General features: G+C 38.6%; 1 pseudogene; it reads left to right on the top strand.

Moving 5' to 3' along the window:
• The first annotated feature begins 950 nt into the window (after positions 1-950).
• Positions 951-16,970, top strand: part of LOC143137593 (uncharacterized) — a 288,160-nt pseudogene continuing 272,140 nt past the window's right edge.

Below are 16,970 nucleotides of genomic sequence, written 5' to 3'. Positions count from 1 at the left end.
GCTGGCTCTGTAGTGGGAGGTGAGCTGGAGTACATCACTTCACTATCTGACAAAAGGACCCTGAACAAACTGATCAACATCTTGGACAATGAGTGTCACCCACTCCACACCACTATTGTTAAGCAGAAGAGCCTGATCAGCTGGAGACTTCGCTCACTGCCTTGCACAACGGACAGACTGAGGAAGTAATTTGTCCCCAGGGCCATTGAACTGTTCAATGCCTCACTTAAGGGAAGAGGAGAGATAGACTTCTCGGCATAGTCTGTCTGCCTCTTCACCCCCTCCATGTTTGGCACTGTCTGTCCACTAGCCACTTGTACCACTGTCTTTATGCCTCACTGTTTGCGTGCTATATTAGCACATTTGCACATATGCATAACCCCCCCCTCCATGCCACAGCCGAACTGTGGACACACTTATACTTTTTCTTAAATAGTTAAATATATAGATATATAGACTTTACTTTACTTACTTCTGCATTGTTGCACTGTTGGTCTTACTCATTTGCACTATCACCATGACCACTATCACCATTGCACTACCACCGTGTCACTCATTCACACAGAGCACCTTACCATACCTTACTATGTACAGGAAATCACATGATCAGTCCCTGCCTCAGTCATTGCCATTGCAAGCGCCTCTGATTGATTAATCACCACTATGTGGAGTGGAATAACTATTGTTATCTATATCTATGATGCTAAGTGGCTGAAGCTAACCCTTCAAATCCTGACCCCTGGTTTCAACCCTAGGCAAGGTAGAAATAATATAGCATTCTAAGGTGTATTTTCGATTTAAATGTCTTCAAACTTAACTTTGCCTTTGGTAACAATTTTGAATTAATAATTTTGTTCTTCATAAATTAAAAAAAGAATGAATAAATTCTGACTTTTATTTTGAAGGATTAGCGAATGGCGGCCATATTGGAATAATATTTACTGTCGCTAGTTTCACGTTGCTTCCGGTAGCAAAGGAACAGCATAACAAACCACACGAGTTTTACGATTTAAAAAGTTGAAACTATCATATGCAGGTAAAGTTTGATAAACCACTCTCCTATTGTTGTTAATGACTCACGCCAAACGACGTGTGTTAAGCTGTGTAGAAATGTGTTTTACATTAAGGATGACGAGAATCGGTAGCCTATTTTGGTGCGCTCGCAGGTTTCCATTTTTCCACTTTAAAATCCATGGGCCTAGCTCATGCAAAACACAATGCAACATTGATGAGACACGCTGCAGACCTTCCCTTCGTATTTCGAATGCCTGAAGTCGCAACACACCCACGAGACACTGGAGAGATATCAGCACACACGTGAGTGGGAGCTTACCGTTTTAAAAGCTGTAGGGATGTCCCGTCGTTAATATGAGTGTTGGGCAACTTTCAGGCTACCGATAGAGTGCCGGCTAGTATCCGTAAGGCTCGTTTCCATGGTAAGCGTTCGGGGTAAAATCATAGACAGTGAAAGAAAAGGACGAACAGTTTTCAATGGGAGGGCACTGATGCAAATTGAACGTTTTTTTTCAGTTGGCTTGCCATAGTCTTCTTCTTCTTGTTTTTATGGCGGTTTGCAAACAGCGTCTGGTTGCATTACCGCCATCTTCTGAAGTGGAGTGTGGGTCTGAATAATATATTTCCCTACACTTAAATCATCTTTATTAAACCTGTTCTTCTAAAAAAGGAAAAGAAAAACCCAAAACAAAAATCCCCAGAATTCCTTTGCAAAATATCTCTTACTGCCAAATGTATCTCTTCATCTTCTAGCTGACGGATTACTGCTGTCTCTCATTATTTATCTAGTAGGCCTACATTCTTCAATAGCATGCTCTATAGTAGAGCTTAGATCGGGCCCAAAAAATCAAGCCCGACCCTACCCGAGCCCGTGCACATTGTGCCCGAGCCCGACCCGGCCCGACACATTAACTGTAATTATGAGCCCGAGCCCGATTTAAACCCGACATTTTTTAAATACGTGGGCCATTACAACTGACGTTCTCAACTACAATTCCGAGCTGTTTGAGCTACAGAAATCCGTTTAGAATTATATTAATGAATAATGCAATAATGAAGAATGTAGGCTAAACTATGTTTGTTTATTCAGAATGGAATGGATTGCAAATGAATCCGAATGAAGAAACGTATGCCACTTACAACGAAAAAGTATGTCCCTGCAGCAAAACTCAAGGCATTTCTCTGTGAGGGCTTGCCTCGCTCTCAGGTGTATGCTTGGAGAAGTGACAAAAGAGGACATTGAAGGCTGGCTATCATTATTTCTGCTATGGCAAGCCTGCTTCTTGTTCATCTTAAAGTCTTTTTGCTGTCATAGGTGAACATCGTGCGCACTTAATGCACGCAACAAAGCATACCTGACAAATGCATAGCCTACCTCCGACTTTTCTCCAAACTTGCTCGAAGTTATTTCTCCTGTTTTCATTTTTTTCCTTTACATCTTCAAGCTTCACGTTGCACTTACAATACAGCACAGCAGGCCCGGTGTGATGCGTGCGAGTGGAGAAGCTGCGCATGATACGTGTTGCGCAGATGACATTACAAATGACATTTTGTAACTCTGAGCCTAACTTGTATAACTTTGTATACACTTGTTACTTAGGCCTACTTTGTTAAATATATAATATTTCTGAGTCTGACTATGGCATAGGTTTAGCTCCCTACTCAAGTAGGCTAATGATTTTAAAAAAAAATGCTTGATCAAGGACCTGGCCCGATGATAGTGGCTGGAAATATCGGCCCGACCGGTCAAGTTCGGGCTCGGGCAGAGAATCTAAACTCTACTCTATAGCAGTGGTTTTCAAAGTGGGGGCCGGGGCCCCTTGTGAGGGGGTGCCAGGGGGGCCTCAGCAAGTTGGAAGGAAAAATTTTAAATTTACCAATTATTATGAGGGTTGTTATATAATGCCATTATAATAATTTGTCGCATATCTGAACATCTGAACATTATACTGTATTTTCCATGATAATGACTGGGAATAATAGTAGAGTGATAGCTCTCACATAGCAGAAAGCCCCAAATGCAATTTTTACACACTGTATGCTCCATCGCGAAGTGCTTGTGGCTAAAATAATTATTAGGATTAGCTTAATGTATTTTTACATTTGCCGTAGTATTGTCTATGGGTTTAGTAACACATCAAGGGGGTCCTTGGCCAGAACCTAGTGGTATTTGGGGGGCCTTGTCGTGGAAAAGTTTGGGAACCCCTGCTCTATAGTATATAGAGAAATAATTTACTGTTTAACCCTGTGTGCCCAAATCTTATTCTTGAAATGATGTTCTCCTTCTGTGTATTTCTGCAAGTACTTCTACTCACCCCCACTCTTTTTTGGATATTATCTAGTTTCCTACCAGTCTGACCATTATCCCACAACACTTGCCATTTCTCCTTTATCTTTCCTTTAATGATTGATTTCACCTCAGCTTTACTACTTAATGCTTAAACTTATATACTCCATTTCTGTTGCCTTTTTTGCATACTTATCAGCCAACTCATTCCCTGTTACTCCTTTATGGGCAGGAACACTGACACCAGCTTTAAGTAATGTACTAGCCATTTGGATAATTTCTATAACAATGTCTTGTCTGGATTGTGAATTTATGTTCTGAATACTCATCAGAGCTGATGCTGAGTCTGAAGCAATTACTATACTTCTTGGCCTGTTACACTCAGCCCAAGAGAGCGCCATTAAAATAGCAATTAGTTCTGCTGTATAGACTGCTAAATTATCATTAATTCTTTTTTGGGATGCTACTTTTAACTTTGGAATAACAAAAGCCACCCCCACTCTCGCATCCCTTTTGGACCCATCTGTCTACATTATAATCCTTTCCCCATATCTTTCACTTAAATACCCCTGCACCACATTACTATCTATATCCCCATTCTTGGCTTCTAAGAGAATGAGATCAACTGAAAGATCTTCAAGAGTCCATAAACGAACTCTTGAAAACACTACTGTAGGACTTAGATCTAATGAGGCTATTTCCATCTCATTTGTTTTCTGTTCAGTCCACCCAAAAATACTTTTTGTACCATTATGTCTCTCTTGACACTCTACCAATGTAGATTGACTTGTAAATGGTCCTCCTAGACCAGGGGTCGGCAACCCGCGGCTCTAGAGCCGCATGCGGCTCTTTAGCGCCGCCCTAGTGGCTCCCTGAAGCTTTTTCAAAAATGGGGGAGAGAAATATATTTCCAAATATATCCATCTTTGGATCAACATACCTGTGCGAGCAGATATTCTCAAACATGAACTACATCAAATCAAAATATCGCACCCGCCTCACAGATGAGAGCTTGCAGTCCTGCGTCAAGATTAAAGTTACATCTTACATGCCCGATGTTGAGAAGCTGACCAGTGATGTCCGAAAACAGAAGTCACATTAAACGGGTACACAATCCTGTCATAGGCACATTTTTAGTAACAAAGTGGCTGTTTTTATAAAGTGACATCTGATTTTTGTCAGTATATATTTGGAATGACACTTAGGGATATTATTGTGTTTTGTTGCTCAGGTCCGAGCATAGCTGCGTTGGTTGCGTGTCAAAAGAGAAGAGGATGCTGCTTCGTTTTACTCTTGCACTGACTTGCTTGGCATTTGCACAGACGTCAAACTTGAACTGTATTAATTTGATTTTATATACTTTACCTTTTCAAAAGGCTGATGTTTTATTTTTTAAAATGTAGGCTGCATTTTATTGCACTCTGTTGCCCAGATAAGGGGCACGATCCGTTTTGTTGTTGTTTTTTCGAATCCTCAAAATAAAAACGACATCAAAAATCTGATTTCTTTATTGCATTTCTTTAATTTCATCAAAGCAATGAAACATAATTCATTAATATTGTAATGAAGTTAAACTTGAGGCGGCATCGCACAACAGAGTAGTCACGTGGTGCGTCATTCTCTACAGAATGCACTGCAGGAAAAATAAACATTTAATCATGAAGGCTCATTATGTATTTGTAGTTAACTTAGCCATTTCGATAGTAGGCTAATATAGGCCTGCTATAGATACATACAGCATGTGTTGCCTTCAATATAAGGCTTCTATAAGGCTTTTATTTTTTTGCGGCTCCAGACATATTTGTTTTTTGTTTTTTTGGTCCAATATGGCTCTTTCAACATTTTGGGTTGCCGACCCCTGTCCTAGACCGTGGGCCGGACCCCGAAATTATGAATTCCATTTTTACCTAGCCAGGAACTAAGTAATATTTTTACAGATGACATTATAAATATCTTATAAGTACTTTAAGTGTTGTTTCCAACTTCGGTTTCTGCACAATTGAAGAAGACATCGATTTATATTCATCGTTTTTTTAAGATGGCACATTTGCGAGACTACTAAATCGTACCGTCAGAAAAGGCTACAAAATACCTGTCTCCTTAACAACCATGACGTAAATATCGCGCACGCTGCTTTGTTGTGAATGAAACCCACTGACAGCTAACACCCAATATGCTATATATGTGCTACGGATGATGCAGTTGATTCTTCAAATAAAACTTAACTTGCTGGTTAATCTGTTTGAGTGTCTTTTAAACTATGCACTGTGCGTAATTTACTGTCTGGTGACCTCTCACGAGCGTTGACCGTGAAGTAGCCTACCTCCAGTTTGATATCGATAGCCACGTATCATACATAGGCTATGCTATTGATATTGACAATATGAAGTGTTGCATATTTCTTAAGAGTGCTAAAACCGCATCTCCCTACCCATTCATCTCGGGGGCATAATTCACAAACCCTTCGTTCAACACATGACAAACCATATATCAAAATAAACAGCAGACCTACCGAACACAAAGGTGTAAAGCAGTCCCCTGTACAGTTAGCCGTTCCAGAGTAATCCAGTTTTGAATTTGCAGCAAATTTCGACATGCATGCAAATTTGGGCTTTAAGTTTTACAATGATTTTAAATTGTTCTACATGATTTATAACGGGCAAAATACAAAGTAAATGTTACAAATATCGCCTAGATATCGGTAAATATTAAAATCAGAGGACAGCTGAGTTTGTGAAAGTAGCCTTAATGATCACAAAATAAGCATGCATCTCTATTTGAATTTCTTAAAGCTGAGCTGTTCTTAAATTGTTCAATGCATGATTTCATAACAAGCCAAATATAAAATGAATGTTAAATATAGCCTAGATATATGTAAATATTAGATGATCAGATGATTTACAGTTCTATGTAATATGTCATGTTTTTGTAATGTTTCATAAAGTGATGCAGGTCTACTGCTGTGAATAGGCTAAATACAACTTTGATCATTTTTATAGCCTACTATACTCTACTATACAAGTTAAATTTGGCCTTGGTGCCCTGACATGTGGCCTTTGTGCCCCCCACCAAAATATGCCCAACTGAAGGCCAAGTGGCCTTGCCCCTAAAATGGTGAAATGCCAAGCCTGGTGCAGACATAAAACATTTTACCCATTAGGCTACACCTTCAATGAAATGCTGTGCTATGCACAGCTAAAATATCAGAAAATGAATAATTGGTGAATGACAAGAAGTTCAATAAAAAGATTGTTTAATTCTTATTTCTCCTATTACTCCGTTTATGTGGATGGAGGCAGGACAAGTCTCCTCGTTGCCCGATCCGCCTCAAGGTTGAACCACCTGACTGCGTGCTTGGTGACCTCCGCGTCCTTGGCTGACCATGTCACTGTTTTTCCTCACAGCACCTGTAATCAAATAGGCAGATATGTTAATGGTGTTTATGTATGTTGACATTTACCTTCAATTCATCCTGAACTAGGATAGGTAAAAACCCATCCTGATCTGCTGGCAATTTGGATTTCGCCTTGCAGCTCAGGCTGGAAACCTGCACATCTACCTCTCCTGCTTCCTGTCCACGTTTACTGGGTCCAATCAAAAACTAACTTATTCAAAAGGCGCACCCAGATTGTTGGTCTGATTGGTTGAAAGACTATCCAAAAGCGTACAGAGTCATTTGAACTATGCCCATTGATCATGCCTATTGTGCAGTAGAAATAAAGCACAGACTCCCCAGACTAATGTTCAATCTTAAAAGATTGAGTTTAGTATGGTGATCGCCAGACTAATGTAAAACTGTATAGCTTACTTTACTTGGCTGGCAGGACAGGATGAGACAGGGTAGCCCCCAAAACCAGACTGGAGCCACTTGTGAATGACCTGTAACATAGATACATAAATACGCATTACTTTTATCATCAGAAAGAAATTGGCAAATATTTATCATTACCAATATTACACCCCATTAAAAAATAGCATTATATTGGGATCCAGAGAATATGGTGCTGATAATTTAGCTCCTCTTCCCATATTCTGAATATTGAAAAGAGTCTGATCTGTGACAAGGCAAAGCAAGGATATACCATACATAAAGTCTACTGTCTCTTCTATATTGCCCCTTCTCAGTCAAATCTTACTCCAAGAAACTTTCAACATCATTAAATGAACTGGTAGACGGCAGTATTTTATTTTCTACATAAAACAAATTGCTTCAGGATTTGTGCCCTTATATTTTATAAAAGTTAGAGAGTAATCTAAGTGCACCTTTAAATGATATTACAGTAAAAGTGAATCTGATTGAAGTTATTTTTGTCTGCTATTGTCAATTTGCTTGAGTTTGCAGAATATAACATTAGCTGACTTGCTTCTTTACTGGTGGCTAACCTTCACTCACTTGTTTCACACATGATTGCCATAAGTAAATGGCCGTGTCCTTTCTAAGTGCATCTTTAAATGGCATTACAGTGAAAGTTCATTTGATTCAAGTTAATTTCTGTCTGCTATTGTTAATTCGCTAAATAGCCAGACTTTGCAGAATAATTTTTAACGTACCTAACGTAACTTTGCCTAGGCTAACGTTATGCACAGTTGAGTTAGAATCGTTAGGCTTTTTATTATTTTCACTAACGTTAACGCTATAACGGCAATCATCACGGCACAAGATATAGGCCTAGCACAAGCAAGCACAAGATAACAAGATATAGCTTGTAGTCATATATGAAACAATATTTTAGTAAATCATTTAAAAAAAACATCTTACCTGGACGTTGTCAATGAATGCCTTGCCTTCTTGCTGTAATCCGAGTGAGAGGTGTAACGTGACTGGTCAAGGGAAGTTCACAAGGTAACAAAACGAATTTTGATTGGATCTCACTCCGGTGCTGGTGGTAACTTTTTTGTCACCAGCTAGCGACATTATATTAAAGTTTTATTTGAAATACGCAACAATTGGCGTTGGAAACAATCAATAATGTGTTCATAAACAATTTATCTAGCCAATTATGAAAAATGAACCAGTTCCCTGAAGGAGATTTACCAATTCGAAAACTAAAGCAGTAAAACAGACTTGGCCCGCCGTCTATCCCTATGACCTTGAAGGTTTGCCCGATTAGTGGGTTAGCGAGGTATGTTGCGCTCAAAACCAGGGTATGCTGTGACACGAAAGTGGATCTGTTTTAGTGTCGCTATATCATCATGGTGTCTTATGCTGTCAACCAAACCTGGTCGGGAGGAAGTTATGTGCTAAGTTATAGCTCAAACCGTGTAATCTACTGACCAATCAATTGTCTTAAAAACGAAGTTCTCTCGTGTAGGATTCTGTCATATATCTTACAGGTGGAGCTCCGCCTCTACTAACATTTTGGATCTCGAATGCGCTTTAATAGTGCTGTGCGTGCAAATATCCCACTATAGATGTGCATACCATACAACAACTGATGACAATTGATTTATTTGATGTTATAGGTTATACACAAAAAATGACCGCAGTGTAGATTAAGCTATCGCTCATGAATGCGGAAGTAATTGTTTTTAAATAGAGGCGGTCTTGTGCGTCTCCACGTTTCACGATTGGCCAACGTCATCCCAACACCGAGAAGAGATCTGAGCTGAAAGCCTAGTTTGACAAATATATCACATAACTGAATGGCTGCCACTGGAGTTGTCTTCATGGCTCCTCAACATAGTCTTAAACCTCGACTCTGTACTCTGTCTAGTTTAATTAAAGCAGTCTTAGAAGCAGACCCATATACAACACACCCATAATCAAACACTGATCTAATCAGTCCAATATATATATTCTATGCATAGCACTCCTAGTTGCACCCCATTCCACCCCACACAAACGCCTCATTACATTCAATACCTTTTCACACTTTTCTACCATCTTCTGAATATGTACTGCCCATGTTAATCTTTTGTCAAACCATATACCTAGATATTTAAAGCTCTCCACTCTTTCCAATTCCTTACCTGATATTTGAATCTTTAACTCTTGGCTTATTTTCTTCCTTGTGAAGAAAATTAGCTTAGGTTTTTCCACAGATATCCTGAATCCCCATTCAATTGTCCATTTGTGTACTGTATCCACTGCTTGTTGTATCTTATTTACAATGTGACTGACATTTCTTCCCCTTTTCCACATTGCTCCATCATCTGCAAATAAAGCTACACCAATAGACCTTTCTACATTTTTAAATATCTAATTTATCATTACTGAAAATAGTAATGGATAGTGCTGCCACTAACGACTAATTTTCTAACGACTAATCTTTCGACTAATTTTTCGATTAGTCGACTAATCTAAACGACTATTTTTTTTTTTTAATCAAGTGTTTGTTATTTTGTTGTGTACGTTTTATTTTGAACTCAACTAAAGGGAAAACGTAAAATATATATCACCCTACTTTTGTTAGAAGCTGTATTACTGTAAGTAAACTGTTAAAAAACACCCATTTAAAATGCTACCTTCAGATCTACAGTAATGTCAGACCTTTGATAGACTTTATTTGTATGCCAGTGTTGCCATCGACATAGACAACTTCTTTGACCTGAGGCCCGGTCATGGCATACTTTGGGGTCATAGGGCCCACCTACATGAACCCACCCCCCATCAAATTATCATTATATCACATCACAATTATTATTGTTATGCTATATTGTTATACATGCACTTCAAAGCAGCCAGTGTTTAAAGTGCTAACATTGTTCACAAAAAGTTTGAAAACATGCACATCAGAGGACTGCTTTACTAATGTAAAATATAATTAGAATAGTTCCATTGCTTTTGCATGGTTGCATGATAAATACTTCTCAAAACAACAGCAATTATATGGGTGTCATCGTTTTGGGATGTTTCCCTCATGCAAGCATCATATACTGGTAGGCAAATGGAAAGAATATTTACATATTTAATTATGCCACAAGCTTTTGGCCACGTTATTCAAATTTGACTATACAATACTCTAGATAGTGTATTATAGTCTGTGCTCTGTTTTTATGGAAGTTGCATGAATCCACATTGTTCTATTAAATGTAGTTTCATAATTAAATAGCTTTCCAATAGGTTGAATTGGAGATTTGCTACCAACGTTATCAAGTGGTTTCAGTTTCTCTCGCGCATTGAATGAACGCTCATACCACCATTTAATTGTATGCCTCTATGTTTGATGACACCAAATTAGCAAGTAATTCATACTGATTGCAGAAAAGTTTGTTTTCTTTTTCTGTCGGTCCGCGGTTCCTTGATCAATTGCGCAGCAAATTATCAGAGGAAGCCCCGGGAATAATTTCACTTCGCGGCTCCGGACCAGCAATGTCCACGTTACGGCCGGTGCTGGAGTTGAGGACTTTGCAAATGAGCCTAACATCAGCATGTTCAAAACAAGTAGGCTACAGGCACTTTGCGCGTCTTACAACATAGTTTACTTCACTTTATCAGTTGGCTTGAACGCTAAAAAATATGCGTCGTGACTTATTGACCATGGGAAATGACGCGCACCTTGATTGTTGATATCACGGGCGGCGGCATGTTCGGTTTAACGTTTTTTTGTATGAATGAATTACAGTAATGACACGCCGTTGCGTTGTCAACGTGAGACACTTCACTTAATTTATTTCAATTTCCACAATAGGCTACTTTATTAGTCAGAGTCTGGACTAGCGTAACCTACTAGCTTAGCTCCCCCCACTTAGCTCTGCCTAATAATTAATTGCGCTGAAAGCAGGCAGGCACGCAGCTTTGCTGCTGGCGTTAACACTTGCGTGCATAGTGGGGTTTAAAACATGCCAAAGTCTTAGTAGCCTGTTTAACATCCAAAGACAGTCATTGTACTTTTCAAGAGTTAATAACATAGAGTTAATATAACATTACAGCCATGTGAGACCAAAAATAAATAGGCGGTCAATAATAAAACGACTCTTCGACTAAAAAAATTGCCGTCGACTAATTTTCATGGTCGATTAGGTCGACTAAGTCGACTAATCGCGGCAGCACTAGTAATGGACTAATAATACTCCCTTGAGGAGTACCATTGTCTACCTCATATTCCTCACTCAAAACCCCATTTACTTTAACTCTAATTTTTCTCCCCGATAAAAAAAGATTTTACCCACGCAAACACTCTCCCCTTTACTCCCAACTGATATAATTTGATAAGAAGCTCCTCCTTCCACATCATGTCATATGCTTTCTTATCAAAAAATATAGCTAAAACTGTTTCTTTGTTTACCTGAGCTTTCCTTATGTCATCTTCAAGTAACACAGTTGAGTCCCTGGTCCCTCTACCTTTCCTAAAACCACTCTGGTAATTCCTTAATGGATCTTTAGTTTCTATAAAGAATACCAATCTATCGTTTACCATTCGTTCCATGGTCTTACCCAACTGAGATGTCAGTGCAATAGGCCTATAACTAAGGAATTTAGCATATTCAGTGTTTCCTCTAGGATTTTTTAAGCAGTGGGGGCAGGCCTGTCCGAACTACCCCCCCCCCCCCACACACACAGTCCCCCCCGTCCCACAGAACTGACAACTGACACTTCGCTGCAACACAAACAATTATATGTATTCACCTCTATTCACACACAATGAGGCATTATTTTCAGTTGTGATTGAGCTGTATATTTGGAGAATCTACAACAGGTCTGCACAATGAATTTTGAAAGGCAACTGCGACTATTGTGCGTCTGCCCCATTTCTGATACCGTGGGGGAAGAAAATTAAACCGTGGGGGGCCGCCACTACCAAATCAACATAGAGGAAACACTGATATTTACCAGGTTTCCTGATAGGAATAATAATTGATTCCTTCCAACTACAAGGAATTACCCCTTCTACCCATATTTTGTTAAAAAAGAGCCAATATTACTTCCTTTACTTACCTTTATCAGTAAGATTTTCTATCATTGCATAGCAAACCTTGTCATTCCCTGGTGTAGATTTACCCACCTTCTTCAAAGCACAATTCAGTTCCTTCATAGTAAATAGAACCTCCATCACACCACCTTCCTCAATATCATTACCCAACTCAGCACTATACCTTAATTTAGTAGCTTCCCTTTCTACCTGATCTAAATTTGCTTCACTATGAATCTTTACTAATGTCTTTGCTATAGCTTCAGCCGTGTCTCTACTATTAGTGATAATCCTGTTATCATCCATCATCATTGGATACTCATATTCTCTCCCATTACCCCTCATTTGCTTTATCATACCCCAGACTTGTTGTATTGGCGTGGTTCTGCCAATAGAATCACACAATATTTCCCAGTATACTTTTTTTGCCTTCCTTATTGTCTGTCTCACTATTGCTTGCAATCTTTTGTATTCAATCATATTCTGATATGATCTGGTCACGTTTTTATTCTTAGTTTTCGGTACAGCTACTTCTGCTGCATCTAAAACGCTGCTGCTGATTTCCCTACATAAATTCTCAACACTTTGATCCTTATTTACACTCCCCAATCTGTATTCACTGCACTCTCAATGTGTCCTAGTCTGCTCTTTCTAACATCCACCTACCTTCCCTCATTACATTCTTACTTATCAACTCCACTGCTACCTCAATTGCAATTGAAAAATGGTCTTTGTAGCCAAAGTCAGATATATTGCAGATTCATATCCCCTCGCTATATCTATTCTCGTACCTGAACCATCATTCAAACATACTAGCCCCTTCTCACCCAAATATTCCTCAATCACACTTCCATTAGAATCATCAGAGTACTGTGACCATTAAAATCACCACACCAAATACCTTTTCCATTTAAGTTATCCCACATTTCATCCAGATTCTCAACTTCTAGTTGTCTGCATGGATTGTAAAAATTAATGATACCCATACTACCACTATTTGTCCATATTTCTATTACAATGTACAACCCCAAAACAGAAAAAGTTGGGACGTTGTGTAAAATGTGAATAAAAACAGAATGTAATAATCTGCAAATCTCAACTCATATTTAGTTGCAAAAAGGACACAGACAACATATCAAATGTTGAAAATCACAAATTTTACTATTTCATGGAAAATATATGTTAATTTTGAATTTGATACCAGCAACATGTTTCAAAAAAAGTTGGGACGGGGGTAACAAAATGCAGGAAAAGTTGTGTAATGATAAAGAAAACAAAAAGAAGAATGTTTCACAACTAATTAGGGTAACTAGCAACATGGTTGGGTATGAAAAAGAGCATCCCAGAGAGGCAGGGTCTCTGAGAAGTAAAGATGTAGGGGTATTCATCACTGTGTAAACCTGTGTGCACAAATTATGAAACAATGTAATTTTAATGCTTCTTATTATGAAAATGTGACGTATTTAGGGAGTTCATAATCTACAGGACATAATAATATTATTAAAACATTCAGAGAATCCAGAGAAATCTTTGCAAACAGGGGAAATAGCTGAAAAACAAATTGGATGGCCGTGTTCATTTGGACCTTAGATGGCATTGCATCAACACCAGACCTGTCTCCAGACCTGTCATTGTATGGGCTCAGGAAAACCTCTGATAACCATTGTCTATGTGCCCAGTTTGATACTCAATTCAAAAACTGCAGCAAAAATTATAACGGCTAAAATTGTATTGAGACATGATACAGAAAATACCACCCTCTTATCTGGCCTGAGCTTGTTTAAAATGGACTGAGGTAACGTGGAAAAAGGTCCTGTGGTTAGACCAATCAAAGTTTGCCATTCTTTTTGGAAATCATGGACTCATCTGGGCTAAAGAGGAGAGGGCCTATCCAAGTATCCAACCTATCCATCTTGTTTTAGTGCTCAGTTCAAAACCCAACATCTATGACGGTATGGAGGAACATTAGTGCCTACAGCATGGGCATCTTGCACATGTGGCAAAGCACAATCAATTCTGAATGATGTATACAGGTTTTGAGCAACATATACTGCCATCAAGGCAACGTCTTTTTCAGGGACAACCTTGAATATTTCAGGAAAACAATGCCAAAATGAATTCTGCACATATTTAAATTGTATTTCTCCATAGAAGAAGAGTCCAGGTGCTAAGGTGGCCTGTCTGCAGTCCAGATTTGTCAAATTAGGTGCATAATAATGAAAAGCATGACTAAGAATACCCCATACTGTTGAGCAACTGAAATCCTATATCAGGGAGTAATGGGACATTATTTCATTATCAAAACTGTAGCAAATGGTCTCCTCAGTTCCTAAACATTTACAGAGTTGTGTTAAATGAAGAGGTGAAGCAGCACAATGGTAAACATGCTCATGTCCCAACTTTTTTTGAAACGTGTTGCTGGCATCAAATACAAAATTAACATATACTGTAGGGCAATTAATGGAAAATATTTTTTTTGTAACATCCATAACGCCAATAAAATGTGATGGTATGGTATGGTGTGAATGATTACATGAAATTTGAGCATTTGCTATTTTTGGCTGAAGAACGTATATGAGAAAAAAATGCACAAAAAATGAATTATCATTCACATCATACAAATGCCAAAGCATTTCACTGGCCCTATACTTTCCATGAAATAGTCCAAATCTTCATTTTCAACATTTTATATGTTGTCTATGTCCTTTTTGCTGCTAAATATGGGTTTACGAGACTTGTATATTATGACATTATGTTTTTATTTGCATTTTACACAATGTCCCAACTTTTGGGGTTATGTTCTAAATCCACACCCTTCTTAACCTCTCTAAACTGCATCCCTCTTTTAACAAATGTTGCACAGCCTCCACCACTTCCCTCCACTCTATCCCTTTTAATACTTATGTACCCCTATATAACAAAATCTAATGACTGTTTAAGCCATGTCTCCTGAATACAAATTACATCTGGTTTAACCTCTAAATTATAAATAAAACCTTTTAACTCCTGCCCATTCGCTATAAAGACTTCTTGCATTCCACTGTAAAATCAATAAGTTCTTACACTTGTTTCACCCTGTATAAGATCAGCTTGTATCTTTTTCCATGATAAATGATCCACATTCAAAAATGTTGCAGCAGCTTTAACAATTATTTTTATTTTCTCAGTTCTCGTTTTAGCTTGATCAGAACAATTAACCACATAGGCAATGAACAGTATCAATTTCTCTGAGCTTATCACATCCTCCGTTGGCCTTCTGCATTCAGCACCACTACCTTGTGTTGCCGGTATCTCATGTGTCTCTTTCCTTTCCTTATTGACAACCTTTACAGCCTCAGTATATGTAATGTTTTGTGTTGTCCGTATCTGCTGCACCACAACTGCCCTTTTGCTTACAGGACACCCCCCATACGCAGCCGTATGATCCCCACCACAGTTACAACATTTCCTCTCAACCCCCTCTCCACATTTCCCATATTCATGCTCTCCTCCACACTTCCCACATCTTAATTTCCCTTTGCAAACATTTGCTATATGACCATACCTTTGGCATCTATAGCATCGAGTTGGTGGAGGAATGTACTCACACACCCTAAAACTCAAATATCCCACCATCACTTTATCTGGCAACACTTGCTCCTTGAACTCCAAAAGTACTGTAGTGCTATCTACTTTCTCTCCATTACGCTTTGCTTTTAATCTTTTTATATCCACTACAGTTCCTCCCTTAATATTCTTTTTGAGATCGTCCAATTTTTCCCCAATCGGTATACCTGATATCACTCCCTTTGTTCTTACAGTATACCTACAAAGCTTTGTACTTCGCTCACTTATTTTTTACACACCGACTGCAATCTCATAGCCTTCTCTCTTTGTTCGATGTTCTTGCATTTAATTAGTAGTCTGCCATCCCGTAACATCTTTGCCATTTCTATGTCTCCTACTGCCTTTTTCAATCCACTTGTTAATGAAAACAAACCAATTTTGCTTATATCACTTCGCTTAACTTCCTTCTCACATCTCTACCTACTTCATCAGATACATCATCAATACTCCTCTTTGAAGGTCCTTTCCCCATTCCCTCAGCCCCATTAGTCCTAGTATTGTTTAATCCTCCTCTCCCTCTACCGTGTACATAACCTTGATTTTTCCATTCCTCTAGACCTTTTTAACCAATCCTCACTCCCATCATCATCATCCTCCATTATACTATCCAGACCCAGTCACAAATCAGATTATGCCAAACCGCCAAATAAACTTTAAAAATAAAGAAAATATCTCTTGGAGATACAAACAAACCGCCAAATAAACTTTAAAAATAAAGAAAATATCTCTTGGAGATACAAACAAACCGCCAGTCCGCACTCCACTCGCTTGCTTCCAATCACTTCCGCTTCCGGACAACCGACCGTGGCTTGCCATCGTACTGCGCAGACTCGCACTTAACTTTGTGACGTTAGCCATCGAACTGAATCTTGTAACTCGTATAATAGATGGTTCACATAGAAATTCTTCTCACACTTCCTTCACCTTCAATGTCATCAAAGTTAAACATTTATTTTTGTATTATTATTAATATCATCCTAACAAGTGATATCAAGTTGTGTTAATGTTGAAACTACCAGACGTGATCATTTTCAAACACAATCATGGTAAAACAAAACAAAAAAGTTATAGCCTTCGTCTTTCCACTTTTCAGACCTACAGTCAATCCATCGAAAACATCTGAAATGATTAACGTTAGTGCCGTTTTTTGCTTCACCTTAACATACAGTGGTATTGTAGGCTACATAGCTTTGTTCATGAGTTTCCGTGCT

The sequence above is a fragment of the Alosa pseudoharengus genome, unplaced genomic scaffold (genome assembly GCF_046254945.1).
Source record: "Alosa pseudoharengus isolate Yale_2024_CS ecotype anadromous, Long Island Sound unplaced genomic scaffold, YU_APseudo_1.1 YU_APseudo_1.1_scf_1, whole genome shotgun sequence".
In the NCBI taxonomy this organism is placed as follows: domain Eukaryota; kingdom Metazoa; phylum Chordata; class Actinopteri; order Clupeiformes; family Clupeidae; genus Alosa; species Alosa pseudoharengus.
The sequence above is the reverse complement of the archived record's forward strand: the minus strand, read 5'-3'. Positions and strand labels throughout refer to the sequence as shown.